The 26597-nt window shown below is 47.6% G+C and overlaps 67 non-coding genes across 67 annotated transcripts; 35 read left to right on the top strand and 32 right to left on the bottom strand.

The window, feature by feature from the left end:
- Window positions 1–689: 689 nt before the first annotated feature.
- On the top strand, window positions 690–761 carry trnag-ucc (transfer RNA glycine (anticodon UCC)). The gene has a single exon. It is a non-coding gene; the product is annotated as a tRNA-Gly (tRNA).
- A 418-nt stretch (window positions 762–1179) lies between these two features.
- Window positions 1180–1252, top strand: trnaa-agc (transfer RNA alanine (anticodon AGC)). The gene has a single exon. It is a non-coding gene; the product is annotated as a tRNA-Ala (tRNA).
- A 488-nt stretch (window positions 1253–1740) lies between these two features.
- Window positions 1741–1813, bottom strand: trnag-ucc (transfer RNA glycine (anticodon UCC)). Its single transcript has one exon. It is a non-coding gene; the product is annotated as a tRNA-Gly (tRNA).
- Window positions 1814–1933: 120 nt separating this feature from the next.
- trnag-ucc (transfer RNA glycine (anticodon UCC)) lies at window positions 1934–2005 on the top strand. The gene has a single exon. It is a non-coding gene; the product is annotated as a tRNA-Gly (tRNA).
- A 79-nt stretch (window positions 2006–2084) lies between these two features.
- trnad-guc (transfer RNA aspartic acid (anticodon GUC)) lies at window positions 2085–2156 on the bottom strand. Its single transcript has one exon. It is a non-coding gene; the product is annotated as a tRNA-Asp (tRNA).
- Window positions 2157–2423: 267 nt separating this feature from the next.
- On the top strand, window positions 2424–2496 carry trnaa-agc (transfer RNA alanine (anticodon AGC)). Its single transcript has one exon. It is a non-coding gene; the product is annotated as a tRNA-Ala (tRNA).
- A 161-nt stretch (window positions 2497–2657) lies between these two features.
- On the bottom strand, window positions 2658–2731 carry trnai-aau (transfer RNA isoleucine (anticodon AAU)). The gene has a single exon. It is a non-coding gene; the product is annotated as a tRNA-Ile (tRNA).
- Window positions 2732–3177: 446 nt separating this feature from the next.
- trnag-ucc (transfer RNA glycine (anticodon UCC)) lies at window positions 3178–3249 on the top strand. The gene has a single exon. It is a non-coding gene; the product is annotated as a tRNA-Gly (tRNA).
- Window positions 3250–4409: 1160 nt separating this feature from the next.
- Window positions 4410–4481, top strand: trnag-ucc (transfer RNA glycine (anticodon UCC)). The gene has a single exon. It is a non-coding gene; the product is annotated as a tRNA-Gly (tRNA).
- Window positions 4482–4899: 418 nt separating this feature from the next.
- trnaa-agc (transfer RNA alanine (anticodon AGC)) lies at window positions 4900–4972 on the top strand. The gene has a single exon. It is a non-coding gene; the product is annotated as a tRNA-Ala (tRNA).
- A 161-nt stretch (window positions 4973–5133) lies between these two features.
- Window positions 5134–5207, bottom strand: trnai-aau (transfer RNA isoleucine (anticodon AAU)). The gene has a single exon. It is a non-coding gene; the product is annotated as a tRNA-Ile (tRNA).
- A 597-nt stretch (window positions 5208–5804) lies between these two features.
- On the bottom strand, window positions 5805–5876 carry trnad-guc (transfer RNA aspartic acid (anticodon GUC)). The gene has a single exon. It is a non-coding gene; the product is annotated as a tRNA-Asp (tRNA).
- A 267-nt stretch (window positions 5877–6143) lies between these two features.
- Window positions 6144–6216, top strand: trnaa-agc (transfer RNA alanine (anticodon AGC)). Its single transcript has one exon. It is a non-coding gene; the product is annotated as a tRNA-Ala (tRNA).
- Window positions 6217–6892: 676 nt separating this feature from the next.
- trnag-ucc (transfer RNA glycine (anticodon UCC)) lies at window positions 6893–6964 on the top strand. The gene has a single exon. It is a non-coding gene; the product is annotated as a tRNA-Gly (tRNA).
- Window positions 6965–7382: 418 nt separating this feature from the next.
- trnaa-agc (transfer RNA alanine (anticodon AGC)) lies at window positions 7383–7455 on the top strand. Its single transcript has one exon. It is a non-coding gene; the product is annotated as a tRNA-Ala (tRNA).
- Window positions 7456–8135: 680 nt separating this feature from the next.
- trnag-ucc (transfer RNA glycine (anticodon UCC)) lies at window positions 8136–8207 on the top strand. Its single transcript has one exon. It is a non-coding gene; the product is annotated as a tRNA-Gly (tRNA).
- A 418-nt stretch (window positions 8208–8625) lies between these two features.
- Window positions 8626–8698, top strand: trnaa-agc (transfer RNA alanine (anticodon AGC)). The gene has a single exon. It is a non-coding gene; the product is annotated as a tRNA-Ala (tRNA).
- A 161-nt stretch (window positions 8699–8859) lies between these two features.
- Window positions 8860–8933, bottom strand: trnai-aau (transfer RNA isoleucine (anticodon AAU)). Its single transcript has one exon. It is a non-coding gene; the product is annotated as a tRNA-Ile (tRNA).
- A 935-nt stretch (window positions 8934–9868) lies between these two features.
- Window positions 9869–9941, top strand: trnaa-agc (transfer RNA alanine (anticodon AGC)). The gene has a single exon. It is a non-coding gene; the product is annotated as a tRNA-Ala (tRNA).
- A 162-nt stretch (window positions 9942–10103) lies between these two features.
- trnai-aau (transfer RNA isoleucine (anticodon AAU)) lies at window positions 10104–10177 on the bottom strand. The gene has a single exon. It is a non-coding gene; the product is annotated as a tRNA-Ile (tRNA).
- Window positions 10178–10431: 254 nt separating this feature from the next.
- On the bottom strand, window positions 10432–10504 carry trnav-uac (transfer RNA valine (anticodon UAC)). Its single transcript has one exon. It is a non-coding gene; the product is annotated as a tRNA-Val (tRNA).
- A 120-nt stretch (window positions 10505–10624) lies between these two features.
- trnag-ucc (transfer RNA glycine (anticodon UCC)) lies at window positions 10625–10696 on the top strand. Its single transcript has one exon. It is a non-coding gene; the product is annotated as a tRNA-Gly (tRNA).
- A 418-nt stretch (window positions 10697–11114) lies between these two features.
- Window positions 11115–11187, top strand: trnaa-agc (transfer RNA alanine (anticodon AGC)). Its single transcript has one exon. It is a non-coding gene; the product is annotated as a tRNA-Ala (tRNA).
- A 161-nt stretch (window positions 11188–11348) lies between these two features.
- trnai-aau (transfer RNA isoleucine (anticodon AAU)) lies at window positions 11349–11422 on the bottom strand. Its single transcript has one exon. It is a non-coding gene; the product is annotated as a tRNA-Ile (tRNA).
- Window positions 11423–11676: 254 nt separating this feature from the next.
- trnav-uac (transfer RNA valine (anticodon UAC)) lies at window positions 11677–11749 on the bottom strand. Its single transcript has one exon. It is a non-coding gene; the product is annotated as a tRNA-Val (tRNA).
- Window positions 11750–11869: 120 nt separating this feature from the next.
- Window positions 11870–11941, top strand: trnag-ucc (transfer RNA glycine (anticodon UCC)). The gene has a single exon. It is a non-coding gene; the product is annotated as a tRNA-Gly (tRNA).
- Window positions 11942–12359: 418 nt separating this feature from the next.
- Window positions 12360–12432, top strand: trnaa-agc (transfer RNA alanine (anticodon AGC)). Its single transcript has one exon. It is a non-coding gene; the product is annotated as a tRNA-Ala (tRNA).
- A 488-nt stretch (window positions 12433–12920) lies between these two features.
- On the bottom strand, window positions 12921–12993 carry trnav-uac (transfer RNA valine (anticodon UAC)). The gene has a single exon. It is a non-coding gene; the product is annotated as a tRNA-Val (tRNA).
- A 271-nt stretch (window positions 12994–13264) lies between these two features.
- On the bottom strand, window positions 13265–13336 carry trnad-guc (transfer RNA aspartic acid (anticodon GUC)). Its single transcript has one exon. It is a non-coding gene; the product is annotated as a tRNA-Asp (tRNA).
- A 267-nt stretch (window positions 13337–13603) lies between these two features.
- Window positions 13604–13676, top strand: trnaa-agc (transfer RNA alanine (anticodon AGC)). The gene has a single exon. It is a non-coding gene; the product is annotated as a tRNA-Ala (tRNA).
- Window positions 13677–13837: 161 nt separating this feature from the next.
- trnai-aau (transfer RNA isoleucine (anticodon AAU)) lies at window positions 13838–13911 on the bottom strand. Its single transcript has one exon. It is a non-coding gene; the product is annotated as a tRNA-Ile (tRNA).
- Window positions 13912–14356: 445 nt separating this feature from the next.
- Window positions 14357–14428, top strand: trnag-ucc (transfer RNA glycine (anticodon UCC)). Its single transcript has one exon. It is a non-coding gene; the product is annotated as a tRNA-Gly (tRNA).
- A 79-nt stretch (window positions 14429–14507) lies between these two features.
- trnad-guc (transfer RNA aspartic acid (anticodon GUC)) lies at window positions 14508–14579 on the bottom strand. Its single transcript has one exon. It is a non-coding gene; the product is annotated as a tRNA-Asp (tRNA).
- Window positions 14580–15079: 500 nt separating this feature from the next.
- trnai-aau (transfer RNA isoleucine (anticodon AAU)) lies at window positions 15080–15153 on the bottom strand. The gene has a single exon. It is a non-coding gene; the product is annotated as a tRNA-Ile (tRNA).
- A 445-nt stretch (window positions 15154–15598) lies between these two features.
- Window positions 15599–15670, top strand: trnag-ucc (transfer RNA glycine (anticodon UCC)). Its single transcript has one exon. It is a non-coding gene; the product is annotated as a tRNA-Gly (tRNA).
- A 418-nt stretch (window positions 15671–16088) lies between these two features.
- trnaa-agc (transfer RNA alanine (anticodon AGC)) lies at window positions 16089–16161 on the top strand. Its single transcript has one exon. It is a non-coding gene; the product is annotated as a tRNA-Ala (tRNA).
- Window positions 16162–16322: 161 nt separating this feature from the next.
- Window positions 16323–16396, bottom strand: trnai-aau (transfer RNA isoleucine (anticodon AAU)). The gene has a single exon. It is a non-coding gene; the product is annotated as a tRNA-Ile (tRNA).
- Window positions 16397–16649: 253 nt separating this feature from the next.
- Window positions 16650–16722, bottom strand: trnav-uac (transfer RNA valine (anticodon UAC)). Its single transcript has one exon. It is a non-coding gene; the product is annotated as a tRNA-Val (tRNA).
- A 271-nt stretch (window positions 16723–16993) lies between these two features.
- Window positions 16994–17065, bottom strand: trnad-guc (transfer RNA aspartic acid (anticodon GUC)). The gene has a single exon. It is a non-coding gene; the product is annotated as a tRNA-Asp (tRNA).
- Window positions 17066–17332: 267 nt separating this feature from the next.
- On the top strand, window positions 17333–17405 carry trnaa-agc (transfer RNA alanine (anticodon AGC)). The gene has a single exon. It is a non-coding gene; the product is annotated as a tRNA-Ala (tRNA).
- A 655-nt stretch (window positions 17406–18060) lies between these two features.
- trnag-ucc (transfer RNA glycine (anticodon UCC)) lies at window positions 18061–18132 on the top strand. Its single transcript has one exon. It is a non-coding gene; the product is annotated as a tRNA-Gly (tRNA).
- Window positions 18133–18211: 79 nt separating this feature from the next.
- trnad-guc (transfer RNA aspartic acid (anticodon GUC)) lies at window positions 18212–18283 on the bottom strand. Its single transcript has one exon. It is a non-coding gene; the product is annotated as a tRNA-Asp (tRNA).
- A 267-nt stretch (window positions 18284–18550) lies between these two features.
- Window positions 18551–18623, top strand: trnaa-agc (transfer RNA alanine (anticodon AGC)). The gene has a single exon. It is a non-coding gene; the product is annotated as a tRNA-Ala (tRNA).
- Window positions 18624–18784: 161 nt separating this feature from the next.
- On the bottom strand, window positions 18785–18858 carry trnai-aau (transfer RNA isoleucine (anticodon AAU)). Its single transcript has one exon. It is a non-coding gene; the product is annotated as a tRNA-Ile (tRNA).
- Window positions 18859–19304: 446 nt separating this feature from the next.
- On the top strand, window positions 19305–19376 carry trnag-ucc (transfer RNA glycine (anticodon UCC)). Its single transcript has one exon. It is a non-coding gene; the product is annotated as a tRNA-Gly (tRNA).
- Window positions 19377–19455: 79 nt separating this feature from the next.
- trnad-guc (transfer RNA aspartic acid (anticodon GUC)) lies at window positions 19456–19527 on the bottom strand. Its single transcript has one exon. It is a non-coding gene; the product is annotated as a tRNA-Asp (tRNA).
- Window positions 19528–19794: 267 nt separating this feature from the next.
- trnaa-agc (transfer RNA alanine (anticodon AGC)) lies at window positions 19795–19867 on the top strand. The gene has a single exon. It is a non-coding gene; the product is annotated as a tRNA-Ala (tRNA).
- A 161-nt stretch (window positions 19868–20028) lies between these two features.
- trnai-aau (transfer RNA isoleucine (anticodon AAU)) lies at window positions 20029–20102 on the bottom strand. The gene has a single exon. It is a non-coding gene; the product is annotated as a tRNA-Ile (tRNA).
- Window positions 20103–20355: 253 nt separating this feature from the next.
- Window positions 20356–20428, bottom strand: trnav-uac (transfer RNA valine (anticodon UAC)). The gene has a single exon. It is a non-coding gene; the product is annotated as a tRNA-Val (tRNA).
- A 120-nt stretch (window positions 20429–20548) lies between these two features.
- trnag-ucc (transfer RNA glycine (anticodon UCC)) lies at window positions 20549–20620 on the top strand. The gene has a single exon. It is a non-coding gene; the product is annotated as a tRNA-Gly (tRNA).
- A 79-nt stretch (window positions 20621–20699) lies between these two features.
- Window positions 20700–20771, bottom strand: trnad-guc (transfer RNA aspartic acid (anticodon GUC)). Its single transcript has one exon. It is a non-coding gene; the product is annotated as a tRNA-Asp (tRNA).
- A 267-nt stretch (window positions 20772–21038) lies between these two features.
- On the top strand, window positions 21039–21111 carry trnaa-agc (transfer RNA alanine (anticodon AGC)). Its single transcript has one exon. It is a non-coding gene; the product is annotated as a tRNA-Ala (tRNA).
- A 655-nt stretch (window positions 21112–21766) lies between these two features.
- On the top strand, window positions 21767–21838 carry trnag-ucc (transfer RNA glycine (anticodon UCC)). Its single transcript has one exon. It is a non-coding gene; the product is annotated as a tRNA-Gly (tRNA).
- A 79-nt stretch (window positions 21839–21917) lies between these two features.
- Window positions 21918–21989, bottom strand: trnad-guc (transfer RNA aspartic acid (anticodon GUC)). Its single transcript has one exon. It is a non-coding gene; the product is annotated as a tRNA-Asp (tRNA).
- A 267-nt stretch (window positions 21990–22256) lies between these two features.
- On the top strand, window positions 22257–22329 carry trnaa-agc (transfer RNA alanine (anticodon AGC)). The gene has a single exon. It is a non-coding gene; the product is annotated as a tRNA-Ala (tRNA).
- A 161-nt stretch (window positions 22330–22490) lies between these two features.
- Window positions 22491–22564, bottom strand: trnai-aau (transfer RNA isoleucine (anticodon AAU)). Its single transcript has one exon. It is a non-coding gene; the product is annotated as a tRNA-Ile (tRNA).
- A 253-nt stretch (window positions 22565–22817) lies between these two features.
- On the bottom strand, window positions 22818–22890 carry trnav-uac (transfer RNA valine (anticodon UAC)). Its single transcript has one exon. It is a non-coding gene; the product is annotated as a tRNA-Val (tRNA).
- Window positions 22891–23010: 120 nt separating this feature from the next.
- On the top strand, window positions 23011–23082 carry trnag-ucc (transfer RNA glycine (anticodon UCC)). The gene has a single exon. It is a non-coding gene; the product is annotated as a tRNA-Gly (tRNA).
- Window positions 23083–23500: 418 nt separating this feature from the next.
- On the top strand, window positions 23501–23573 carry trnaa-agc (transfer RNA alanine (anticodon AGC)). The gene has a single exon. It is a non-coding gene; the product is annotated as a tRNA-Ala (tRNA).
- A 161-nt stretch (window positions 23574–23734) lies between these two features.
- On the bottom strand, window positions 23735–23808 carry trnai-aau (transfer RNA isoleucine (anticodon AAU)). The gene has a single exon. It is a non-coding gene; the product is annotated as a tRNA-Ile (tRNA).
- Window positions 23809–24061: 253 nt separating this feature from the next.
- Window positions 24062–24134, bottom strand: trnav-uac (transfer RNA valine (anticodon UAC)). The gene has a single exon. It is a non-coding gene; the product is annotated as a tRNA-Val (tRNA).
- A 271-nt stretch (window positions 24135–24405) lies between these two features.
- Window positions 24406–24477, bottom strand: trnad-guc (transfer RNA aspartic acid (anticodon GUC)). Its single transcript has one exon. It is a non-coding gene; the product is annotated as a tRNA-Asp (tRNA).
- A 267-nt stretch (window positions 24478–24744) lies between these two features.
- trnaa-agc (transfer RNA alanine (anticodon AGC)) lies at window positions 24745–24817 on the top strand. The gene has a single exon. It is a non-coding gene; the product is annotated as a tRNA-Ala (tRNA).
- Window positions 24818–25472: 655 nt separating this feature from the next.
- Window positions 25473–25544, top strand: trnag-ucc (transfer RNA glycine (anticodon UCC)). The gene has a single exon. It is a non-coding gene; the product is annotated as a tRNA-Gly (tRNA).
- A 79-nt stretch (window positions 25545–25623) lies between these two features.
- On the bottom strand, window positions 25624–25695 carry trnad-guc (transfer RNA aspartic acid (anticodon GUC)). The gene has a single exon. It is a non-coding gene; the product is annotated as a tRNA-Asp (tRNA).
- Window positions 25696–25962: 267 nt separating this feature from the next.
- trnaa-agc (transfer RNA alanine (anticodon AGC)) lies at window positions 25963–26035 on the top strand. The gene has a single exon. It is a non-coding gene; the product is annotated as a tRNA-Ala (tRNA).
- Window positions 26036–26196: 161 nt separating this feature from the next.
- Window positions 26197–26270, bottom strand: trnai-aau (transfer RNA isoleucine (anticodon AAU)). Its single transcript has one exon. It is a non-coding gene; the product is annotated as a tRNA-Ile (tRNA).
- Window positions 26271–26597: the final 327 nt, after the last annotated feature.

The raw sequence follows: 26597 nt of genomic DNA, 5'->3' as shown, positions 1-26597 counted from the left end.
ATTCTCCAACGAAGGTTTTGACTGTGTGAATGCCACTGAGAACAGCTTTAAAAACTATAAGTTTGAGTGTATACCTTCAGTGTACGTTATTTACCTGATTCACCATTTGCCTCTGCTTGACAGATGACCGTCTGAAAGCATGATATAGCAAAACAAAGAGAAGAATTTTTTGCCCGTACGGGGATCGAACCCGCGACCTTGGCGTTATTAGCACCACGCTCTAACCAACTGAGCTAACCGGCCCACAGTTGAAAGCAGAACCCTTCAGGCATGACGGATGAATGTCCACCAGGTGTAATTGTTTTATTCTGTTTTTTTCCACATCCGAAGCCAAGCGCAGAAGGCACAACAACAGCACGGGGATGGCATGATTGCTTCCTGTGCTCGCAATTGTCTTAATAAGGCCTAACACAAAATATAGATTGTTCCCATCTACTAATGAGGTGTGATGACAGGCTTGCCCATAGTGTCAGACAAAAGACAAGAACTAAAGGCATGTTTCTGCCTGGTTTCGAGCCAGGGACCTTTCGCGTGTAAGGCGAACGTAATGACCACTACACTACAGAAACCACAATTTTCCACCAAGCGTGCATGTGTCCCGCAGTGGAAATGACAGAGTTTGGTCATCTTTCCCAGGGGAAAATTTGCACTGAGGGTCTTTCAGCAAAACAATGGTGTGCTTGTTTGTGGCGTTGGTGGTATAGTGGTGAGCATAGCTGCCTTCCAAGCAGTTGACCCGGGTTCGATTCCCGGCCAACGCATTGCCTTTAGCGCGTCGCACCTTGCTGCTCCAAAACCGTTTCAGGTTTTTCGGCCGTAGGTTCAGAAAAAACATATTCTCTCCCCATCGGGGAATCGAACCCCGGTCTTCCGCGTGACAGGCGGAGATACTGTCCACTATACTAACGAGGAAGCTGTGTGCAGCTGAAGCTCTGCAACATGCAACAGGTAATACTGGCCCCTTCTCAATCTTCACAGAAGGTGTGTGTGTTCTTGTGCCTTTTTCATTAGGGAATGCATGGTGAGTGAGCTTGTCAGTGATGTGAAGTCCCAGAAACCTGAAACTGTGCATAGTTCTCCCTGTGCTACTGCTGAAGTGAGTCACCTCTGATCAACATGCTTCAGCCTTCTAAATGTTATGCTGTTGTCATGAGAGGCTAACAGCTCCTGTTTCTTCAAGGGGAATTAGCTCAAATGGTAGAGCGCTCGCTTAGCATGCGAGAGGTAGCGGGATCGATGCCCGCATTCTCCAACGAAGGTTTTGACTGTGTGAATGCCACTGAGAACAGCTTTAAAAACTATAAGTTTGAGTGTATAACTTCAGTGTACGTTATTTACCTGATTCACCATTTGCCTCTGCTTGACAGATGACCGTCTGAAAGCATGATATAGCAAAACAAAGAGAAGAACTTTTGGCCCGTACGGGGATCGAACGCGCGACCTTGGCGTTATTAGCACCACGCTCTAACCAACTGAGCTAACCGGCCCACAGTTGAAAGCGGAACCCTTCAGGCATGACGGATGAATGTCCACCAGGTGTAATTGTTTTATTCTGTTTTTTTCCACATCCGACGCCAAGCGCAGAAGGCACAACAACAGCACGGGGATGGCATGATTGCTTCCTGTGCTCGCAATTGTCTTAATAAGGCCTAACACAAAATATAGATTGTTCCCATCTACTAATGAGGTGTGATGACAGGCTTGCCCATAGTGTCAGACAAAAGACAAGAACTAAAGGCATGTTTCTGCCTGGTTTCGAACCAGGGACCTTTCGCGTGGAAGGCGAACATGATGACCACTACACTACAGAAACCACAATTTTCCACCAAGCGTGCATGTGTCCCGCAGTGGAAATGACAGAGTTTGGTCATCTTTCCCAGGGGAAAATTTACACTGAGGGTCTTTCAGCAAAACAATGGTGTGCTTGTTTGTGGCGTTGGTGGTATAGTGGTGAGCATAGCTGCCTTCCAAGCAGTTGACCCGGGTTCGATTCCCGGCCAACGCATTTCCTTTAGCGCGTCGCACCTTGCTGCTCCAAAACCGTTTCAGGTTTTTCGGCCGTAGGTTCAGAAAAAACATATTCTCTCCCCGTCGGGGAATCGAACCCCGGTCTTCCGCGTGACAGGCGGAGATACTGTCCACTATACTAACGAGGAAGCTGTGTGCAGCTGAATCTCTGCAACATGCAACAGGTAATACTGGCCCCTTCTCAATCTTCACAGAAGGTGTGTGTGTTCTTGTGCCTTTTTCATTAGGGAATGCATGGTGAGTGAGCTTGTCAGTGATGTGAAGTCCCAGAAACCTGAAACTGTGCATAGTTCTCCCTGTGCTACTGCTGAAGTGAGTCACCTCTGATCAACATGCTTCAGCCTTCTAAATGTTATGCTGTTGTCATGAGAGGCTAACAGCTCCTGTTTCTTCAAGGGGAATTAGCTCAAATGGTAGAGCGCTCGCTTAGCATGCGAGAGGTAGCGGGATCGATGCCCGCATTCTCCAACGAAGGTTTTGACTGTGTGAATGCCACTGAGAACAGCTTTAAAAACTATAAGTTTGAGTGTATAACTTCAGTGTACGTTATTTACCTGACTCACCATTTGCCTCTGCTTGACAGATGACCGTCTGAAAGCATGATATAGCAAAACAAAGTGAAGAATTTTTGGCCAGTACGGGGATCGAACCCGCGACCTTGGCGTTATTAGCACCACGCTCTAACCAACTGAGCTAACCGGCCCACAGTTGAAAGCGGAACCCTTCAGGCATGACGGATGAATGTCCACCAGGTGTAATTGTTTTATTCTGTTTTTTTCCACATCCGAAGGCAAGCGCAGAAGGCACAACAACAGCACGGGGATGGCATGATTGCTTCCTGTGCTCGCAATTGTCTTAATAAGGCCTAACACAAAATATAGATTGTTCCCATCTACTAATGAGGTGTGATGACAGGCTTGCCCATAGTGTCAGACAAAAGACAAGAACTAAAGGCATGTTTCTGCTTGGTTTCGAACCCGGGACCTTTCGCGTGTAAGGCGAACGTGATGACCACTACACTACAGAAACCACAATTTTCCACCAAGCGTGCATGTGTCCCGCAGTGGAAATGACAGAGTTTGGTCATCTTTCCCAGGGGAAAATTTACACTGAGGGTCTTTCAGCAAAACAATGGTGTGCTTGTTTGTGGCGTTGGTGGTATAGTGGTGAGCATAGCTGCCTTCCAAGCAGTTGACCCGGGTTCGATTCCCGGCCAACGCATTGCCTTTAGCGCGTCGCACCTTGCTGATCCAAAACCTTTTCAGGTTTTTCGGCCGTAGGTTCAGAAAAAACATATTCTCTCCCCGTCGGGGAATCGAACCCGGTCTTCCGCGTGACAGGCGGAGATACTGTCCACTATACTAACGAGGAAGCTGTGTGCAGCTGAATCTCTGCAACATGCAACAGGTAATACTGGCCCCTTCTCAATCTTCACAGAAGGTGTGTGTGTTCTTGTGCCTTTTTCATTAGGGAATGCATGGTGAGTGAGCTTGTCAGTGATGTGAAGTCCCAGAAACCTGAAACTGTGCATAGTTCTCCATGTGATACTGCTGAAGTGAGTCACCTCTGATCAACATGCTTCAGCCTTCTAAATGTTATGCTGTTGTCATGAGAGGATAACAGCTCCTGTTTCTTCAAGGGGAATTAGCTCAAATGGTAGAGCGCTCGCTTAGAGAGGTAGCGGGATCGATGCCCGCATTCTCCAACGAAGGTTTTGACTGTGTGAATGCCACTGAGAACAGCTTTAAAAACTAAGTTTGAGTGTATAACTTCAGTGTACGTTATTTACCTGATTCACCATTTGCCTCTGCTTGACAGATGACCGTCTGAAAGCATGATATAGCAAAACAAAGAGAAGAATTTTTGGCCCGTACGGGGATCGAACCCGCCACCTTGGCGTTATTAGCACCACGCTCTAACCAACTGAGCTAACCGGCCCACAGTTGAAAGCGGAACCCTTCAGGCATGACGGATGAATGTCCACCAGGTGTAATTGTTTTATTCTGTTTTTTTCCACATCCGAAGCCAAGCGCAGAAGGCACAACAGCACGGGGATGGCATGATTGCTTCCTGTGCTCGCAATTGTCTTAATAAGGCCTAACACAAAATATAGATTGTTCCCATCTACTAATGAGGTGTGATGACAGGCTTGCCCATAGTGTCAGACAAAAGACAAGAACTAAAGGCATGTTTCTGCCTGGTTTCGAACCAGGGACCTTTCACGTGTAAGGCGAACGCGATGACCACTACACTACAGAAACCACAATTTTCCACCAAGCGTGCATGTGTCCCGCAGTGGAAATGACAGAGTTTGGTCATCTTTCCCAGGGGAAAATTTGCACTGAGGGTCTTTCAGCAAAACAATGGTGTGCTTGTTTGTGGCGTTGGTGGTATAGTGGTGAGCATAGCTGCCTTCCAAGCAGTTGACCCGGGTTCGATTCCCGGCCAACGCATTGCCTTTAGCACGTCGCACCTTGCTGATCCAAAACCTTTTCAGGTTTTTCGGCCGTAGGTTCAGAAAAAACATATTCTCTCCCCGTCGGGGGATCGAACCCCGGTCTTCCGCGTGACAGGCGGAGATACTGTCCACTATACTAACGAGGAAGCTGTGTGCAGCTGAATCTCTGCAACATGCAACAGGTAATACTGGCCCCTTCTCAATCTTCACAGAAGGTGTGTGTGTTCTTGTGCCTTTTTCATTAGGGAATGCATGGTGAGTGAGCTTGTCAGTGATGTGAAGTCCCAGAAACCTGAAACTGTGCATAGTTCTCCCTGTGCTACTGCTGAAGTGAGTCACCTCTGATCAACATGCTTCAGCCTTCTAAATGTTATGCTGTTGTCATGAGAGGCTAACAGCTCCTGTTTCTTCAAGGGGAATTAGCTCAAATGGTAGAGCGCTCGCTTAGCATGCGAGAGGTAGCGGGATCGATGCCCGCATTCTCCAACGAAGGTTTGGACTGTGTGAATGCCACTGAGAACAGCTTTAAAAACTATAAGTTTGAGTATATAACTTCAGTGTACGTTATTTACCTGATTCACCATTTGCATCTGCTTGACAGATGACCGTCTGAAAGCATGATATAGCAAAACAAAGAGAAGAACTTTTGGCCCGTACGGGGATCGAACCCGCGACCTTGGCGTTATTAGCACCACGCTCTAACCAACTGAGCTAACCGGCCCACAGTTGATAGCGGAACCCTTCAGGCATGACGGATGAATGTCCACCAGGTGTAATTGTTTTATTCTGTTTTTTTCCACATCCGAAGGCAAGCGCAGAAGGCACAACAACAGCACGGGGATGGCATGATTGCTTCCTGTGCTCGCAATTGTCTTAATAAGGCCTAACACAAAATATAGATTGTTCCCATCTACTAATGAGGTGTGATGACAGGCTTGCCCATAGTGTCAGACAAAAGACAAGAACTAAAGGCATGTTTTTGCCTGGTTTCGAACCAGGGACCTTTCGCGTGTAAGGCGAACGTGATGACCACTACACTACAGAAACCACAATTTTCCACCAAGCGTGCATGTGTCCCGCAGTGGAAATGACAGAGTTTGGTCATCTTTCCCAGGGGAAAATTTACACTGAGGGTCTTTCAGCAAAACAATGGTGTGCTTTTTTGTGGCGTTGGTGGTATAGTGGTGAGCATAGCTGCCTTCCAAGCAGTTGACCCGGGTTCAATTCCCGGCCAACGCATTGCCTTTAGCGCGTCGCACCTTGCTGATCCAAAACCTTTTCAGGTTTTTCGGCCGTAGGTTCAGAAAAAACATATTCTCTCCCCGTCGGGGAATCGAACCCCGGTCTTCCGCGTGACAGGCGGAGATACTGTCCACTATACTAACGAGGAAGCTGTGTGCAGCTGAATCTCTGCAACATGCAACAGGTAATACTGGCCCCTTCTCAATCTTCACAGAAGGTGTGTGTGTTCTTGTGCCTTTTTCATTAGGGAATGCATGGTGAGTGAGCTTGTCAGTGATGTGAAGTCCCAGAAACCTGAAACTGTGCATAGTTCTCCCTGTGCTACTGCTGAAGTGAGTCACCTCTGATCAACATGCTTCAGCCTTCTAAATGTTATGCTGTTGTCATGAGAGGCTAACAGCTCCTGTTTCTTCAAGGGGAATTAGCTCAAATGGTAGAGCGCTCGCTTAGCATGCGAGAGGTAGCGGGATCGATGCCCGCATTCTCCAACGAAGGTTTTGACTGTGTGAATGCCACTGAGAACAGCTTTAAAAACTAAGTTTGAGTGTATAACTTCAGTGTACGTTATTTACCTGATTCACCATTTGCCTCTGCTTGACAGATGACCGTCTGAAAGCATGATATAGCAAAACAAAGAGAAGAATTTTTGGCCCGTACGGGGATCGAACCCGCCACCTTGGCGTTATTAGCACCACGCTCTAACCAACTGAGCTAACCGGCCCACAGTTGATAGCAGAACCCTTCAGGCATGACGGATGAATGTCCACCAGGTGTAATTGTTTTATTCTGTTTTTTTCCACATCCGAAGCCAAGCGCAGAAGGCACAACAGCACGGGGATGGCATGATTGCTTCCTGTGCTCGCAATTGTCTTAATAAGGCCTAACACAAAATATAGATTGTTCCCATCTACTAATGAGGTGTGATGACAGGCTTGCCCATAGTGTCAGACAAAAGACAAGAACTAAAGGCATGTTTCTGCCTGGTTTCGAACCAGGGACCTTTCACGTGTAAGGCGAACGTGATGACCACTACACTACAGAAACCACAATTTTCCACCAAGCGTGCATGTGTCCCGCAGTGGAAATGACAGAGTTTGGTCATCTTTCCCAGGGGAAAATTTGCACTGAGGGTCTTTCAGCAAAACAATGGTGTGCTTGTTTGTGGCGTTGGTGGTATAGTGGTGAGCATAGCTGCCTTCCAAGCAGTTGACCCGGGTTCGATTCCCGGCCAACGCATTGCCTTTAGCACGTCGCACCTTGCTGATCCAAAACCTTTTCAGGTTTTTCGGCCGTAGGTTCAGAAAAAACATATTCTCTCCCCGTCGGGGGATCGAACCCCGGTCTTCCGCATGACAGGCGGAGATACTGTCCACTATACTAACGAGGAAGCTGTGTGCAGCTGAATCTCTGCAACATGCAACAGGAAATACTGGCCCCTTCTCAATCTTCACAGAAGGTGTGTGTGTTCTTGTGCCTTTTTCATTAGGGAATGCATGGTGAGTGAGCTTGTCAGTGATGTGAAGTCCCAGAAACCTGAAACTGTGCATAGTTCTCCCTGTGCTACTGCTGAAGTGAGTCACCTCTGATCAACATGCTTCAGCCTTCTAAATGTTATGCTGTTGTCATGAGAGGCTAACAGCTCCTGTTTCTTCAAGGGGAATTAGCTCAAATGGTAGAGCGCTCGCTTAGCATGCGAGAGGTAGCGGGATCGATGCCCGCATTCTCCAACGAAGGTTTGGACTGTGTGAATGCCACTGAGAACAGCTTTAAAAACTATAAGTTTGAGTGTATAACTTCAGTGTACGTTATTTACCTGATTCACCATTTGCCTCTGCTTGACAGATGACCGTCTGAAAGCATGATATAGCAAAACAAAGAGAAGAACTTTTGGCCCGTATGGGGATCGAACCCTCGACCTTGGCGTTATTAGCACCACGCTCTAACCAACTGAGCTAACCGGCCCACAGTTGATAGCGGAACCCTTCAGGTATGACGGATGAATGTCCACCAGGTGTAATTGTTTTATTCTGTTTTTTCCATATCCGAAGGCAAGCGCAGAAGGCACAGCAACAGCACGGGGATGGCATGATTGCTTCCTGTGCTCGCAATTGTCTTAATAAGGCCTAACACAAAATATAGATTGTTCCCATCTACTAATGAGGTGTGATGACAGGCTTGCCCATAGTGTCAGACAAAAGACAAGAACTAAAGGCATGTTTCTGCCTGGTTTCGAACCCGGGACCTTTCGCGTGTAAGGCGAACGTGATGACCACTACACTACAGAAACCACAATTTTCCACCAAGCGTGCATGTGTCCCGCAGTGGAAATGACAGAGTTTGGTCATCTTTCCCAGGGGAAAATTTACACTGAGGGTCTTTCAGCAAAACAATGGTGTGCTTGTTTGTGGCGTTGGTGGTATAGTGGTGAGCATAGCTGCCTTCCAAGCAGTTGACCCGGGTTCGATTCCCGGCCAACGCATTGCCTTTAGCGCGTCGCATTTTGCTGATCCAAAACCTTTTCAGGTTTTTCGGCCGTAGGTTCAGAAAAAACATATTCTCTCCCCGTCGGAGAATCGAACCCCGGTCTTCCGCGTGACAGGCGGAGATACTGTCCACTATACTAACGAGGAAGCTGTGTGCAGCTGAATCTCTGCAACATGCAACAGGTAATACTGGCCCCTTCTCAATCTTCACAGAAGGTGTGTGTGTTCTTGTGCCTTTTTCATTAGGGAATGCATGGTGAGTGAGTTTGTCAGTGATGTGAAGTCCCAGAAACCTGAAACTGTGCATAGTTCTCCCTGTGCTACTGCTGAAGTGAGTCACCTCTGATCAACATGCTTCAGCCTTCTAAATGTTATGCTGTTGTCATGAGAGGCTAACAGATCCTGTTTCTTCAAGGGGAATTAGCTCAAATGGTAGAGCGCTCGCTTAGCATGCGAGAGGTAGCGGGATCGATGCCCGCATTCTCCAACGAAGGTTTGGACTGTGTGAATGCCACTGAGAACAGCTTTAAAAACTATAAGTTTGAGTGTATAACTTCAGTGTACTTTATTTACCTGATTCACCATTTGCCTCTGCTTGACAGATGACCGTCTGAAAGCATGATATAGCAAAACAAAGAGAAGAACTTTTGGCCCGTACGGGGATCGAACCCGCGACCTTGGCGTTATTAGCACCACGCTCTAACCAACTGAGCTAACCGGCCCACAGTTGATAGCGAAACCCTTCAGGCATGACGGATGAATGTCCACCAGGTGTAATTGTTTTATTCTGTTTTTTCCACATCCGAAGGCAAGCGCAGAAGGCACAGCAACAGCACGGGGATGGCATGATTGCTTCCTGTGCTCGCAATTGTCTTAATAAGGCCTAACACAAAATATAGATTGTTCCCATCTACTAATGAGGTGTGATGACAGGCTTGCCCATAGTGTCAGACAAAAGACAAGAACTAAAGGCATGTTTCTGCCTGGTTTCGAACCCGGGACCTTTCGCGTGTAAGGCGAACGTGATGACCACTACACTACAGAAACCACAATTTTCCACCAAGCGTGCATGTGTCCCGCAGTGGAAATGACAGAGTTTGGTCATCTTTCCCAGGGGAAAATTTACACTGAGGGTCTTTCAGCAAAACAATGGTGTGCTTGTTTGTGGCGTTGGTGGTATTGTGGTGAGCATAGCTGCCTTCCAAGCAGTTGACCCGGGTTCGATTCCCGGCCAACGCATTGCCTTTAGCGCGTCGCACCTTGCTGATCCAAAACCTTTTCAGGTTTTTCGGCCGTAGGTTCAGAAAAAACATATTCTCTCCCCATCGGGGAATCGAACCCCGGTCTTCCGCGTGACAGGCGGAGATACTGTCCACTATACTAACGAGGAAGCTGTGTGCAGCTGAATCTCTGCAACATGCAACAGGTAATACTGGCCCCTTCTCAATCTTCACAGAAGGTGTGTGTGTTCTTGTGCCTTTTTCATTAGGGAATGCATGGTGAGTGAGCTTGTCAGTGATGTGAAGTCCCAGAAACCTGAAACTGTGCATAGTTCTCCCTGTGCTACTGCTGAAGTGAGTCACCTCTGATCAACATGCTTCAGCCTTCTAAATGTTATGCTGTTGTCATGAGAGGCTAACAGCTCCTGTTTCTTCAAGGGGAATTAGCTCAAATGGTAGAGCGCTCGCTTAGCATGCGAGAGGTAGCGGGATCGATGCCCGCATTCTCCAACGAAGGTTTTGACTGTGTGAATGCCACTGAGAACAGCTTTAAAAACTATAAGTTTGAGTGTATAACTTCAGTGTACGTTATTTACCTGATTCACCATTTGCCTCTGCTTGACAAGATGGCCGTCTGAAAGCATGATATAGCAAAACAAAGAGAAGAACTTTTGGCCCGTACGGGGATCGAACCCGCGACCTTGGCGTTATTAGCACCACGCTCTAACCAACTGAGCTAACCGGCCCACAGTTGATAGCGGAACCCTTCAGGCATGACGGATGAATGTCCACCAGGTGTAATTGTTTTATTCTGTTTTTTTTCCACATCCGAAGCCGAGCGCAGAAGGCACAACAACAGCACGGGGATGGCATGATTGCTTCCTGTGCTCGCAATTGTCTTAATAAGGCCTAACACAAAATATAGATTGTTCCCATCTACTAATGAGGTGTGATGACAGGCTTGCCCATAGTGTCAGACAAAAGACAAGAACTAAAGGCATGTTTCTGCCTGGTTTCGAACCAGGGACCTTTCGCGTGTAAGGCGAACGTGATGACCACTACACTACAGAAACCACAATTTTCCACCAAGCGTGCATGTGTCCCGCAGTGGAAATGACAGAGTTTGGTCATCTTTCCCAGGGGAAAATTTGCACTGAGGGTCTTTCAGCAAAACAATGGTGTGCTTGTTTGTGGCGTTGGTGGTATAGTGGTGAGCATAGCTGCCTTCCAAGCAGTTGACCCGGGTTCGATTCCCGGCCAACGCATTGCCTTTAGCGCGTCGCACCTTGCTGCTCCAAAACCGTTTCAGGTTTTTCGGCCGTAGGTTCAGAAAAAACATATTCTCTCCCCGTCGGGAAATCGAACCCCGGTCTTCCGCGTGACAGGCGGAGATACTGTCCACTATACTAACGAGGAAGCTGTGTGCAGCTGAATCTCTGCAACATGCAAATGGTAATACTGCCCCCTTCTCAATCTTCACAGAAGGTGTGTGTGTTCTTGTACCTTTTTCATTAGGGAATGCATGGTGAGTGAGCTTGTCAGTGATGTGAAGTCCCAGAAACCTGAAACTGTGCATAGTTCTCCCTGTGCTACTGCTGAAGTGAGTCACCTCTGATCAACATGCTTCAGCCTTCTAAATGTTATGCTGTTGTCATGAGAGGCTAACAGCTCCTGTTTCTTCAAGGGGAATTAGCTCAAATGGTAGAGCGCTCGCTTAGCATGCGAGAGGTAGCGGGATCGATGCCCGCATTCTCCAACGAAGGTTTTGACTGTGTGAATGCCACTGAGAACAGCTTTAAAAACTGTAAGTTTGAGTGTATAACTTCAGTGTACGTTATTTACCTGACTCACCATTTGCCTCTGCTTGACAGATGACCGTCTGAAAGCATGATATAGCAAAACAAAGAGAAGAACTTTTGGCCCGTACGGGAATCGAACCCGCGACCTTGGCGTTATTAGCACCACGCTCTAACCAACTGAGCTAACCGGCCCACAGTTGATAGCGGAACCCTTCAGGCATGACGGATGAATGTCCACCAGGTGTAATTGTTTTATTCTGTTTTTTTTCCACATCCGAAGCCGAGCGCAGAAGGCACAACAACAGCACGGGGATGGCATGATTGCTTCCTGTGCTCGCAATTGTCTTAATAAGGCCTAACACAAAATATAGATTGTTCCCATCTACTAATGAGGTGTGATGACAGGCTTGCCCATAGTGTCAGACAAAAGACAAGAACTAAAGGCATGTTTCTGCCTGGTTTCGAACCAGGGACCTTTCGCGTGTAAGGCGAACGTGATGACCACTACACTACAGAAACCACAATTTTCCACCAAGCGTGCATGTGTCCCGCAGTGGAAATGACAGAGTTTGGTCATCTTTCCCAGGGGAAAATTTGCACTGAGGGTCTTTCAGCAAAACAATGGTGTGCTTGTTTGTGGCGTTGGTGGTATAGTGGTGAGCATAGCTGCCTTCCAAGCAGTTGACCCGGGTTCGATTCCCGGCCAACGCATTGCCTTTAGCGCGTCGCACCTTGCTGCTCCAAAACCGTTTCAGGTTTTTCGGCCGTAGGTTCAGAAAAAACATATTCTCTCCCCGTCGGGAAATCGAACCCCGGTCTTCCGCGTGACAGGCGGAGATACTGTCCACTATACTAACGAGGAAGCTGTGTGCAGCTGAATCTCTGCAACATGCAAATGGTAATACTGCCCCCTTCTCAATCTTCACAGAAGGTGTGTGTGTTCTTGTACCTTTTTCATTAGGGAATGCATGGTGAGTGAGCTTGTCAGTGATGTGAAGTCCCAGAAACCTGAAACTGTGCATAGTTCTCCCTGTGCTACTGCTGAAGTGAGTCACCTCTGATCAACATGCTTCAGCCTTCTAAATGTTATGCTGTTGTCATGAGAGGCTAACAGCTCCTGTTTCTTCAAGGGGAATTAGCTCAAATGGTAGAGCGCTCGCTTAGCATGCGAGAGGTAGCGGGATCGATGCCCGCATTCTCCAACGAAGGTTTGGACTGTGTGAATGCCACTGAGAACAGCTTTAAAAACTATAAGTTTGAGTATATAACTTCAGTGTACGTTATTTACCTGATTCACCATTTGCCTCTGCTTGACAGATGACCGTCTGAAAGCATGATATAGCAAAACAAAGAGAAGAACTTTTGGCCCGTACGGGGATCGAACCCGCGACCTTGGCGTTATTAGCACCATGCTCTAACCAACTGAGCTAACCGGCCCACAGTTGATAGCGGAACCCTTCAGGCATGACGGATGAATGTCCACCAGGTGTAATTGTTTTATTCTGTTTTTTTCCACATCCGAAGGCAAGCGCAGAAGGCACAACAACAGCACGGGGATGGCATGATTGCTTCCTGTGCTCGCAATTGTCTTAATAAGGCCTAACACAAAATATAGATTGTTCCCATCTACTAATGAGGTGTGATGACAGGCTTGCCCATAGTGTCAGACAAAAGACAAGAACTAAAGGCATGTTTCTGCCTGGTTTCGAACCAGGGACCTTTCGCGTGTAAGGCGAACGTGATGACCACTACACTACAGAAACCACAATTTTCCACCAAGCGTGCATGTGTCCCGCAGTGGAAATGACAGAGTTTGGTCATCTTTCCCAGGGGAAAATTTACACTGAGGGTCTTTCAGCAAAACAATGGTGTGCTTTTTTGTGGCGTTGGTGGTATAGTGGTGAGCATAGCTGCCTTCCAAGCAGTTGACCCGGGTTCAATTCCCGGCCAACGCATTGCCTTTAGCGCGTCGCACCTTGCTGATCCAAAACCTTTTCAGGTTTTTCGGCCGTAGGTTCAGAAAAAACATATTCTCTCCCCGTCGGGGAATCGAACCCCGGTCTTCCGCGTGACAGGCGGAGATACTGTCCACTATACTAACGAGGAAGCTGTGTGCAGCTGAATCTCTGCAACATGCAACAGGTAATACTGGCCCCTTCTCAATCTTCACAGAAGGTGTGTGTGTTCTTGTGCCTTTTTCATTAGGGAATGCATGGTGAGTGAGCTTGTCAGTGATGTGAAGTCCCAGAAACCTGAAACTGTGCATAGTTCTCCCTGTGCTACTGCTGAAGTGAGTCACCTCTGATCAACATGCTTCAGCCTTCTAAATGTTATGCTGTTGTCATGAGAGGCTAACAGCTCCTCTTTCTTCAAGGGGAATTAGCTCAAATGGTAGAGCGCTCGCTTAGCATGCGAGAGGTAGCGGGATCGATGCCCGCATTCTCCAACGAAGGTTTTGACTGTGTGAATGCCACTGAGAACAGCTTTAAAAACTGTAAGTTTGAGTGTATAACTTCAGTGTACGTTATTTACCTGACTCACCATTTGCCTCTGCTTGACAGCTGACCGTCTGAAAGCATGATATAGCAAAACAAAGAGAAGAACTTTTGGCCCGTACGGGGATCGAACCCGCGACCTTGGCGTTATTAGCACCACGCTCTAACCAACTGAGCTAACCGGCCCACAGTTGATAGCAGAACCCTTCAGGCATGACGGATGAATGTCCACCAGGTGTAATTGTTTTATTCTGTTTTTTCCACATCCGAAGCCAAGCGCAGAAGGCACAACAACAGCACGGGGATGGCATGATTGCTTCCTGTGCTCGCAATTGTCTTAATAAGGCCTAACACAAAATATAGATTGTTCCCATCTACTAATGAGGTGTGATGACAGGCTTTGCCATAGTGTCAGACAAAAGACAAGAACTAAAGGCATGTTTCTGCCTGGTTTCGAGCCAGGGACCTTTCGCGTGTAAGGCGAACGTAATGACCACTACACTACAGAAACCACAATTTTCCACCAAGCGTGCATGTGTCCCGCAGTGGAAATGACAGAGTTTGGTCATCTTTCCCAGGGGAAAATTTGCACTGAGGGTCTTTCAGCAAAACAATGGTGTCCTTGTTTGTGGCGTTGGTGGTATAGTGGTGAGCATAGCTGCCTTCCAAGCAGTTGACCCGGGTTCGATTCCCGGCCAACGCATTGCCTTTAGCGCGTCGCACCTTGCTGCTCCAAAACCGTTTCAGGTTTTTCGGCCGTAGGTTCAGAAAAAACATATTCTCTCCCCGTCGGGGAATCGAACCCCGGTCTTCCGCGTGACAGGCGGAGATACTGTCCACTATACTAACGAGGAAGCTGTGTGCAGCTGAATCTCTGCAACATGCAAATGGTAATACTGCCCCCTTCTCAATCTTCACAGAAGGTGTGTGTGTTCTTGTACCTTTTTCATTAGGGAATGCATGGTGAGTGAGCTTGTCAGTGATGTGAAGTCCCAGAAACCTGAAACTGTGCATAGTTCTCCCTGTGCTACTGCTGAAGTGAGTCACCTCTGATCAACATGCTTCAGCCTTCTAAATGTTATGCTGTTGTCATGAGAGGCTAACAGCTCCTGTTTCTTCAAGGGGAATTAGCTCAAATGGTAGAGCGCTCGCTTAGCATGCGAGAGGTAGCGGATCGATGCCTGCATTCTCCAACGAAGGTTTTGACTGTGTGAATGCCACTGAGAACAGCTTTAAAAACTATAAGTTTGAGTGTATAACTTCAGTGTACGTTATTTACCTGATTCACCATTTGCCTCTGCTTGACAGATGACCGTCTGAAAGCATGATATAGCAAAACAAAGAGAAGAACTTTTGGCCCGTACGGGGATCGAACCCGCGACCTTGGCGTTATTAGCACCACGCTCTAACCAACTGAGCTAACCGGCCCACAGTTGATAGCGGAACCCTTCAGGCATGACGGATGAATGTCCACCAGGTGTAATTGTTTTATTCTGTTTTTTCCACATCCGAAGGCAAGCGCAGAAGGCACAGCAACAGCACGGGGATGGCATGATTGCTTCCTGTGCTCGCAATTGTCTTAATAAGGCCTAACACAAAATATAGATTGTTCCCATCTACTAATGAGGTGTGATGACAGGCTTGCCCATAGTGTCAGACAAAAGACAAGAACTAAAGGCATGTTTCTGCCTGGTTTCGAACCCGGGACCTTTCGCGTGTAAGGCGAACGTGATGACCACTACACTACAGAAACCACAATTTTCCACCAAGCGTGCATGTGTCCCGCAGTGGAAATGACAGAGTTTGGTCATCTTTCCCAGGGGAAAATTTACACTGAGGGTCTTTCAGCAAAACAATGGTGTGCTTGTTTGTGGCGTTGGTGGTATAGTGGTGAGCATAGCTGCCTTCCAAGCAGTTGACCCGGGTTCGATTCCCGGCCAACGCATTGCCTTTAGCGCGTCGCACCTTGCTGATCCAAAACCTTTTCAGGTTTTTCGGCCGTAGGTTCAGAAAAAACATATTCTCTCCCCATCGGGGAATCGAACCCCGGTCTTCCGCGTGACAGGCGGAGATACTGTCCACTATACTAACAAGGAAGCTGTGTGCAGCTGAATCTCTGCAACATGCAACAGGTAATACTGGCCCCTTCTCAATCTTCACAGAAGGTGTGTGTGTTCTTGTGCCTTTTTCATTAGGGAATGCATGGTGAGTGAGCTTGTCAGTGATGTGAAGTCCCAGAAACCTGAAACTGTGCATAGTTCTCCCTGTGCTACTGCTGAAGTGAGTCACCTCTGATCAACATGCTTCAGCCTTCTAAATGTTATGCTGTTGTCATGAGAGGCTAACAGCTCCTGTTTCTTCAAGGGGAATTAGCTCAAATGGTAGAGCGCTCGCTTAGCATGCGAGAGGTAGCGGGATCGATGCCCGCATTCTCCAACGAAGGTTTTGACTGTGTGAATGCCACTGAGAACAGCTTTAAAAACTGTAAGTTTGAGTGTATAACTTCAGTGTACGTTATTTACCTGACTCACCATTTGCCTCTGCTTGACAGATGACCGTCTGAAAGCATGATATAGCAAAACAAAGAGAAGAATTTTTGGCCCGTACGGGGATCGAACCCGCGACCTTGGCGTTATTAGCACCACGCTCTAACCAACTGAGCTAACCGGCCCACAGTTGAAAGCGGAACCCTTCAGGCATGACGGATGAATGTCCACCAGGTGTAATTGTTTTATTCTGTTTTTTTCCACATCCGAAGCCAAGCGCAGAAGGCACAACAACAGCACGGGGATGGCATGATTGCTTTCTGTGCTCGCAATTGTCTTAATAAGGCCTAACACAAAATATAGATTGTTCCCATCTACTAATGAGGTGTGATGACAGGCTTGCCCATAGTGTCAGACAAAAGACAAGAACTAAAGGCATGTTTCTGCCTGGTTTCGAACCAGGGACCTTTCGCGTGTAAGGCGAACGTGATGACCACTACACTACAGAAACCACAACTTTCCACCAAGCGTGCATGTGTCCCGCAGTGGAAATGACAGAGTTTGGTCATCTTTCCCAGGGGAAAATTTGCACTGAGGGTCTTTCAGCAAAACAATGGTGTGCTTGTTTGTGGCGTTGGTGGTATAGTGGTGAGCATAGCTGCCTTCCAAGCAGTTGACCCGGGTTAGATTCCCGGCCAACGCATTGCCTTTAGCGCGTCGCACCTTGCTGCTCCAAAACGGTTTCAGGTTTTTCGGCCGTAGGTTCAGAAAAAACATATTCTCTCCCCGTCGGGGAATCGAACCCCGGTCTTCCGCGTGACAGGCGGAGATACTGTCCACTATACTAACGAGGAAGCTGTGTGCAGCTGAATCTCTGCAACATGCAACAGGTAATACTGGCCCCTTCTCAATCTTCACAGAAGGTGTGTGTGTTCTTGTGCCTTTTTCATTAGGGAATGCATGGTGAGTGAGCTTGTCAGTGATGTGAAGTCCCAGAAACCTGAAACTGTGCATAGTTCTCCCTGTGCTACTGCTGAAGTGAGTCACCTCTGATCAACAGGCTTCAGCCTTCTAAATGTTATGCTGTTGTCATGAGAGGCTAACAGCTCCTGTTTCTTCAAGGGGAATTAGCTCAAATGGTAGAGCGCTCGCTTAGCATGCGAGAGGTAGCGGGATCGATGCCCGCATTCTCCAACGAAGGTTTTGACTGTGTGAATGCCACTGAGAACAGCTTTAAAAACTATAAGTTTGAGTGTATAACTTCAGTGTACGTTATTTACCTGATTCACCATTTGAAAGCATGATATAGCAAAACAAAGAGAAGAACTTTTGGCCCGTACGGGGATCGAACCCGCAACCTTGGCGTTATTAGCACTACGCTCTAACCAACTGAGCTAACCGGCCCACAGTTGATAGCGGAACCCTTCAGGCATGACGGATGAATGTCCACCAGGTGTAATTGTTTTATTCTGTTTTTTCCACATCCGAAGGCAAGCGCAGAAGGCACAACAACAGCACGGGGATGGCATGATTGCTTCCTGTGCTCGCAATTGTCTTAATAAGGCCTAACACAAAATATAGATTGTTCCCATCTACTAATGAGGTGTGATGACAGGCTTGCCCATAGTGTCAGACAAAAGACAAGAACTAAAGGCATGTTTCTGCCTGGTTTCGAACCCGGGACCTTTCGCGTGTAAGGCGAACCTGATGACCACTACACTACAGAAACCACAATTTTCCACCAAGCGTGCATGTGTCCCGCAGTGGAAATGACAGAGTTTGGTCATCTCTCCCAGGGGAAAATTTACACTGAGGGTCTTTCAGCAAAACAATGGTGTGCTTGTTTGTGGCGTTGGTGGTATAGTGGTGAGCATAGCTGCCTTCCAAGCAGTTGACCCGGGTTCGATTCCCGGCCAACGCATTGCCTTTAGCGCGTCGCACCTTGCTGATCCAAAACCTGTTCAGGTTTTTCGGCCGTAGGTTCAGAAAAAACATATTCTCTCCCCGTCGGGGAATCGAACCCCGGTCTTCCGCGTGACAGGCGGAGATACTGTCCACTATACTAACGAGGAAGCTGTGTGCAGCTGAATCTCTGCAACATGCAACAGGTAATACTGGCCCCTTCTCAATCTTCACAGAAGGTGTGTGTGTTCTTGTGCCTTTTTCATTAGGGAATGCATGGTGAGTGAGCTTGTCAGTGATGTGAAGTCCCAGAAACCTGAAACTGTGCATAGTTCTCCCTGTGCTACTGCTGAAGTGAGTCACCTCTGATCAACATGCTTCAGCCTTCTAAATGTTATGCTGTTGTCATGAGAGGCTAACAGCTCCTGTTTCTTCAAAGGGAATTAGCTCAAATGGTAGAGCGCTCGCTTAGCATGCGAGAGGTAGCGGGATCGATTCCCGCATTCTCCAACGAAGGCTTTGACTGTGTGAATGCCACTGAGAACAGCTTTAAAAACAGTAAGTTTGAGTGTATAACTTCAGTGTACGTTATTTACCTGACTCACCATTTGCCTCTGCTTGACAGATGACCGTCTGAAAGCATGATATAGCAAAACAAAGAGAAGAATTTTTGGCCCGTACGGGGATCGAACCCGCGACCTTGGCGTTATTAGCACCACGCTCTAACCAACTGAGCTAACCGGCCCACAGTTGAAAGCAGAACCCTTCAGGCATGACGGATGAATGTCCACCAGGTGTAATTGTTTTATTCTGTTTTTTTCCACATCCGAAGCCAAGCGCAGAAGGCACAACAACAGCACGGGGATGGCATGATTGCTTCCTGTGCTCGCAATTGTCTTAATAAGGCCTAACACAAAATATAGATTGTTCCCATCTACTAATGAGGTGTGATGACAGGCTTGCCCATAGTGTCAGACAAAAGACAAGAACTAAAGGCATGTTTCTGCCTGGTTTCGAGCCAGGGACCTTTCGCGTGTAAGGCGAACGTAATGACCACTACACTACAGAAACCACAATTTTCCACCAAGCGTGCATGTGTCCCGCAGTGGAAATGACAGAGTTTGGTCATCTTTCCCAGGGGAAAATTTGCACTGAGGGTCTTTCAGCAAAACAATGGTGTCCTTGTTTGTGGCGTTGGTGGTATAGTGGTGAGCATAGCTGCCTTCCAAGCAGTTGACCCGGGTTCGATTCCCGGCCAACGCATTGCCTTTACCGCGTCGCACCTTGCTGCTCCAAAACCGTTTCAGGTTTTTCGGCCGTAGGTTCAGAAAAAACATATTCTCTCCCCGTCGGGGAATCGAACCCCGGTCTTCCGCGTGACAGGCGGAGATACTGTCCACTATACTAACGAGGAAGCTGTGTGCAGCTGAATCTCTGCAACATGCAACAGGTAATACTGGCCCCTTCTCAATCTTCACAGAAGGTGTGTGTGTTCTTGTGCCTTTTTCATTAGGGAATGCATGGTGAGTGAGCTTGTCAGTGATGTGAAGTCCCAGAAACCTGAAACTGTGCATAGTTCTCCCTGTGCTACTGCTGAAGTGAGTCACCTCTGATCAACATGCTTCAGCCTTCTAAATGTTATGCTGTTGTCATGAGAGGCTAACAGCTCCTGTTTCTTCAAGGGGAATTAGCTCAAATGGTAGAGCGCTCGCTTAGCATGCGAGAGGTAGCGGGATCGATGCCCGCATTCTCCAACGAAGGTTTTGACTGTGTGAATGCCACTGAGAACAGCTTTAAAAACTGTAAGTTTGAGTGTATAACTTCAGTGTACGTTATTTACCTGACTCACCATTTGCCTCTGCTTGACAGATGACCGTCTGAAAGCATGATATAGCAAAACAAAGAGAAGAACTTTTGGCCCGTACGGGGATCGAACCCGCGACCTTGGCGTTATTAGCACCACGCTCTAACCAACTGAGCTAACCGGCCCACTGTTGATAGCGGAACCCTTCAGGCATGACGGATGAATGTCCACCAGGTGTAATTGTTTTATTCTGTTTTTTTCCACATCCGAAGGCAAGCGCAGAAGGCACTACAACAGCACGGGGATGGCATGATTGCTTCCTGTGCTCGCAATTGTCTTAATAAGGCCTAACACAAAATATAGATTGTTCCCATCTACTAATGAGGTGTGATGACAGGCTTGCCCATAGTGTCAGACAAAAGACAAGAACTAAAGGCATGTTTCTGCCTGGTTTCGAACCAGGGACCTTTCGCGTGTAAGGCGAACGTGATGACCACTACACTACAGAAACCACAATTTTCCACCAAGCGTGCATGTGTCCCGCAGTGGAAATGACAGAGTTTGGTCATCTTTCCCAGGGGAAAATTTGCACTGAGGGTCTTTCAGCAAAACAATGGTGTGCTTGTTTGTGGCGTTGGTGGTATAGTGGTGAGCATAGCTGCCTTCCAAGCAGTTGACCCGGGTTCGATTCCCGGCCAACGCATTGCCTTTAGCGCGTCGCACCTTGCTGCTCCAAAACCGTTTCAGGTTTTTCGGCCGTAGGTTCAGAAAAAACATATTCTCTCCCCGTCGGGGAATCGAACCCCGGTCTTCCGCGTGACAGGCGGAGATACTGTCCACTATACTAACGAGGAAGCTGTGTGCAGCTGAATCTCTGCAACATGCAACAGGTAATACTGGCCCCTTCTCAATCTTCACAGAAGGTGTGTGTGTTCTTGTGCCTTTTTCATTAGGGAATGCATGGTGAGTGAGCTTGTCAGTGATGTGAAGTCCCAGAAACCTGAAACTGTGCATAGTTCTCCCTGTGCTACTGCTGAAGTGAGTCACCTCTGATCAACAGGCTTCAGCCTTCTAAATGTTATGCTGTTGTCATGAGAGGCTAACAGCTCCTGTTTCTTCAAGGGGAATTAGCTCAAATGGTAGAGCGCTCGCTTAGCATGCGAGAGGTAGCGGGATCGATGCCCGCATTCTCCAACGAAGGTTTTGACTGTGTGAATGCCACTGAGAACAGCTTTAAAAACTATAAGTTTGAGTGTATAACTTCAGTGTACGTTATTTACCTGATTCACCATTTGAAAGCATGATATAGCAAAACAAAGAGAAGAACTTTTGGCCCGTACGGGGATCGAACCCGCGATCTTGGCGTTATTAGCACCACGCTCTAACCAACTGAGCTAACCGGCCCACAGTTGATAGCGGAACCCTTCAGGCATGACGGATGAATGTCCACCAGGTGTAATTGTTTTATTCTGTTTTTTCCACATCCGAAGGCAAGCGCAGAAGGCACAACAACAGCACGGGGATGGCATGATTGCTTCCTGTGCTCGCAATTGTCTTAATAAGGCCTAACACAAAATATAGATTGTTCCCATCTACTAATGAGGTGTGATGACAGGCTTGCCCATAGTGTCAGACAAAAGACAAGAACTAAAGGCATGTTTCTGCCTGGTTTCGAACCCGGGACCTTTCGCGTGTAAGGCGAACCTGATGACCACTACACTACAGAAACCACAATTTTCCACCAAGCGTGCATGTGTCCCGCAGTGGAAATGACAGAGTTTGGTCATCTCTCCCAGGGGAAAATTTACACTGAGGGTCTTTCAGCAAAACAATGGTGTGCTTGTTTGTGGCGTTGGTGGTATAGTGGTGAGCATAGCTGCCTTCCAAGCAGTTGACCCGGGTTCGATTCCCGGCCAACGCATTGCCTTTAGCGCGTCGCACCTTGCTGATCCAAAACCTGTTCAGGTTTTTCGGCCGTAGGTTCAGAAAAAACATATTCTCTCCCCGTCGGGGAATCGAACCCCGGTCTTCCGCGTGACAGGCGGAGATACTGTCCACTATACTAACGAGGAAGCTGTGTGCAGCTGAATCTCTGCAACATGCAACAGGTAATACTGGCCCCTTCTCAATCTTCACAGAAGGTGTGTGTGTTCTTGTGCCTTTTTCATTAGGGAATGCATGGTGAGTGAGCTTGTCAGTGATGTGAAGTCCCAGAAACCTGAAACTGTGCATAGTTCTCCCTGTGCTACTGCTGAAGTGAGTCACCTCTGATCAACATGCTTCAGCCTTCTAAATGTTATGCTGTTGTCATGAGAGGCTAACAGCTCCTGTTTCTTCAAGGGGAATTAGCTCAAATGGTAGAGCGCTCGCTTAGCATGCGAGAGGTAGCGGGATCGATGCCCGCATTCTCCAACGAAGGCTTTGACTGTGTAAATGCCACTGAGAACAGCTTTAAAAACTGTAAGTTTGAGTGTATAACTTCAGTGTACGTTATTTACCTGACTCACCATTTGCCTCTGCTTGACAGATGACCGTCTGAAAGCATGATATAGCAAAACAAAGAGAAGAACTTTTGGCCCGTACGGGGATCGAACCCGCGACCTTGGCGTTATTAGCACCACGCTCTAACCAACTGAGCTAACCGGCCCACTGTTGATAGCGGAACCCTTCAGGCATGACGGATGAATGTCCACCAGGTGTAATTGTTTTATTCTGTTTTTTTCCACATCCGAAGCCAAGCGCAGAAGGCACTACAACAGCACGGGGATGGCATGATTGCTTCCTGTGCTCGCAATTGTCTTAATAAGGCCTAACACAAAATATAGATTGTTCCCATCTACTAATGAGGTGTGATGACAGGCTTGCCCATAGTGTCAGACAAAAGACAAGAACTAAAGGCATGTTTCTGCCTGGTTTCGAACCAGGGACCTTTCGCGTGTAAGGCGAACGTGATGACCACTACACTACAGAAACCACAATTTTCCACCAAGCGTGCATGTGTCCCGCAGTGGAAATGACAGAGTTTGGTCATCTTTCCCAGGGGAAAATTTACACTGAGGGTCTTTCAGCAAAACAATGGTGTGCTTGTTTGTGGCGTTGGTGGTATAGTGGTGAGCATAGCTGCCTTCCAAGCAGTTGACCCGGGTTCGATTCCCGGCCAACGCATTGCCTTTAGCGCGTCGCACCTTGCTGATCCAAAACCTTTTCAGGTTTTTCGGCCGTAGGTTCAGAAAAAACATATTCTCTCCCCATCGGGGAATCGAACCCCGGTCTTCCGCGTGACAGGCGGAGATACTGTCCACTATACTAACAAGGAAGCTGTGTGCAGCTGAATCTCTGCAACATGCAACAGGTAATACTGGCCCCTTCTCAATCTTCACAGAAGGTGTGTGTGTTCTTGTGCCTTTTTCATTAGGGAATGCATGGTGAGTGAGCTTGTCAGTGATGTGAAGTCCCAGAAACCTGAAACTGTGCATAGTTCTCCCTGTGCTACTGCTGAAGTGAGTCACCTCTGATCAACATGCTTCAGCCTTCTAAATGTTATGCTGTTGTCATGAGAGGCTAACAGCTCCTGTTTCTTCAAGGGGAATTAGCTCAAATGGTAGAGCGCTCGCTTAGCATGCGAGAGGTAGCGGGATCGATGCCCGCATTCTCCAACGAAGGTTTTGACTGTGTGAATGCCACTGAGAACAGCTTTAAAAACTGTAAGTTTGAGTGTATAACTTCAGTGTACGTTATTTACCTGACTCACCATTTGCCTCTGCTTGACAGATGACCGTCTGAAAGCATGATATAGCAAAACAAAGAGAAGAATTTTTGGCCCGTACGGGGATCGAACCCGCGACCTTGGCGTTATTAGCACCACGCTCTAACCAACTGAGCTAACCGGCCCACAGTTGAAAGCGGAACCCTTCAGGCATGACGGATGAATGTCCACCAGGTGTAATTGTTTTATTCTGTTTTTTTCCACATCCGAAGCCAAGCGCAGAAGGCACAACAACAGCACGGGGATGGCATGATTGCTTTCTGTGCTCGCAATTGTCTTAATAAGGCCTAACACAAAATATAGATTGTTCCCATCTACTAATGAGGTGTGATGACAGGCTTGCCCATAGTGTCAGACAAAAGACAAGAACTAAAGGCATGTTTCTGCCTGGTTTCGAACCAGGGACCTTTCGCGTGTAAGGCGAACGTGATGACCACTACACTACAGAAACCACAACTTTCCACCAAGCGTGCATGTGTCCCGCAGTGGAAATGACAGAGTTTGGTCATCTTTCCCAGGGGAAAATTTGCACTGAGGGTCTTTCAGCAAAACAATGGTGTGCTTGTTTGTGGCGTTGGTGGTATAGTGGTGAGCATAGCTGCCTTCCAAGCAGTTGACCCGGGTTAGATTCCCGGCCAACGCATTGCCTTTAGCGCGTCGCACCTTGCTGCTCCAAAACGGTTTCAGGTTTTTCGGCCGTAGGTTCAGAAAAAACATATTCTCTCCCCGTCGGGGAATCGAACCCCGGTCTTCCGCGTGACAGGCGGAGATACTGTCCACTATACTAACGAGGAAGCTGTGTGCAGCTGAATCTCTGCAACATGCAACAGGTAATACTGGCCCCTTCTCAATCTTCACAGAAGGTGTGTGTGTTCTTGTGCCTTTTTCATTAGGGAATGCATGGTGAGTGAGCTTGTCAGTGATGTGAAGTCCCAGAAACCTGAAACTGTGCATAGTTCTCCCTGTGCTACTGCTGAAGTGAGTCACCTCTGATCAACAGGCTTCAGCCTTCTAAATGTTATGCTGTTGTCATGAGAGGCTAACAGCTCCTGTTTCTTCAAGGGGAATTAGCTCAAATGGTAGAGCGCTCGCTTAGCATGCGAGAGGTAGCGGGATCGATGCCCGCATTCTCCAACGAAGGTTTTGACTGTGTGAATGCCACTGAGAACAGCTTTAAAAACTATAAGTTTGAGTGTATAACTTCAGTGTACGTTATTTACCTGATTCACCATTTGAAAGCATGATATAGCAAAACAAAGAGAAGAACTTTTGGCCCGTACGGGGATCGAACCCGCAACCTTGGCGTTATTAGCACTACGCTCTAACCAACTGAGCTAACCGGCCCACAGTTGATAGCGGAACCCTTCAGGCATGACGGATGAATGTCCACCAGGTGTAATTGTTTTATTCTGTTTTTTCCACATCCGAAGGCAAGCGCAGAAGGCACAACAACAGCACGGGGATGGCATGATTGCTTCCTGTGCTCGCAATTGTCTTAATAAGGCCTAACACAAAATATAGATTGTTCCCATCTACTAATGAGGTGTGATGACAGGCTTGCCCATAGTGTCAGACAAAAGACAAGAACTAAAGGCATGTTTCTGCCTGGTTTCGAACCCGGGACCTTTCGCGTGTAAGGCGAACCTGATGACCACTACACTACAGAAACCACAATTTTCCACCAAGCGTGCATGTGTCCCGCAGTGGAAATGACAGAGTTTGGTCATCTCTCCCAGGGGAAAATTTACACTGAGGGTCTTTCAGCAAAACAATGGTGTGCTTGTTTGTGGCGTTGGTGGTATAGTGGTGAGCATAGCTGCCTTCCAAGCAGTTGACCCGGGTTCGATTCCCGGCCAACGCATTGCCTTTAGCGCGTCGCACCTTGCTGATCCAAAACCTGTTCAGGTTTTTCGGCCGTAGGTTCAGAAAAAACATATTCTCTCCCCGTCGGGGAATCGAACCCCGGTCTTCCGCGTGACAGGCGGAGATACTGTCCACTATACTAACGAGGAAGCTGTGTGCAGCTGAATCTCTGCAACATGCAACAGGTAATACTGGCCCCTTCTCAATCTTCACAGAAGGTGTGTGTGTTCTTGTGCCTTTTTCATTAGGGAATGCATGGTGAGTGAGCTTGTCAGTGATGTGAAGTCCCAGAAACCTGAAACTGTGCATAGTTCTCCCTGTGCTACTGCTGAAGTGAGTCACCTCTGATCAACATGCTTCAGCCTTCTAAATGTTATGCTGTTGTCATGAGAGGCTAACAGCTCCTGTTTCTTCAAAGGGAATTAGCTCAAATGGTAGAGCGCTCGCTTAGCATGCGAGAGGTAGCGGGATCGATTCCCGCATTCTCCAACGAAGGCTTTGACTGTGTGAATGCCACTGAGAACAGCTTTAAAAACAGTAAGTTTGAGTGTATAACTTCAGTGTACGTTATTTACCTGACTCACCATTTGCCTCTGCTTGACAGATGACCGTCTGAAAGCATGATATAGCAAAACAAAGAGAAGAATTTTTGGCCCGTACGGGGATCGAACCCGCGACCTTGGCGTTATTAGCACCACGCTCTAACCAACTGAGCTAACCGGCCCACAGTTGAAAGCAGAACCCTTCAGGCATGACGGATGAATGTCCACCAGGTGTAATTGTTTTATTCTGTTTTTTTCCACATCCGAAGCCAAGCGCAGAAGGCACAACAACAGCACGGGGATGGCATGATTGCTTCCTGTGCTCGCAATTGTCTTAATAAGGCCTAACACAAAATATAGATTGTTCCCATCTACTAATGAGGTGTGATGACAGGCTTGCCCATAGTGTCAGACAAAAGACAAGAACTAAAGGCATGTTTCTGCCTGGTTTCGAGCCAGGGACCTTTCGCGTGTAAGGCGAACGTAATGACCACTACACTACAGAAACC

This window comes from Astyanax mexicanus, unplaced genomic scaffold (assembly GCF_023375975.1).
Source record: "Astyanax mexicanus isolate ESR-SI-001 unplaced genomic scaffold, AstMex3_surface scaffold_31, whole genome shotgun sequence".
In the NCBI taxonomy this organism is placed as follows: domain Eukaryota; kingdom Metazoa; phylum Chordata; class Actinopteri; order Characiformes; family Acestrorhamphidae; genus Astyanax; species Astyanax mexicanus.
This window is presented reverse-complemented; position numbering and strand designations above follow the sequence as displayed.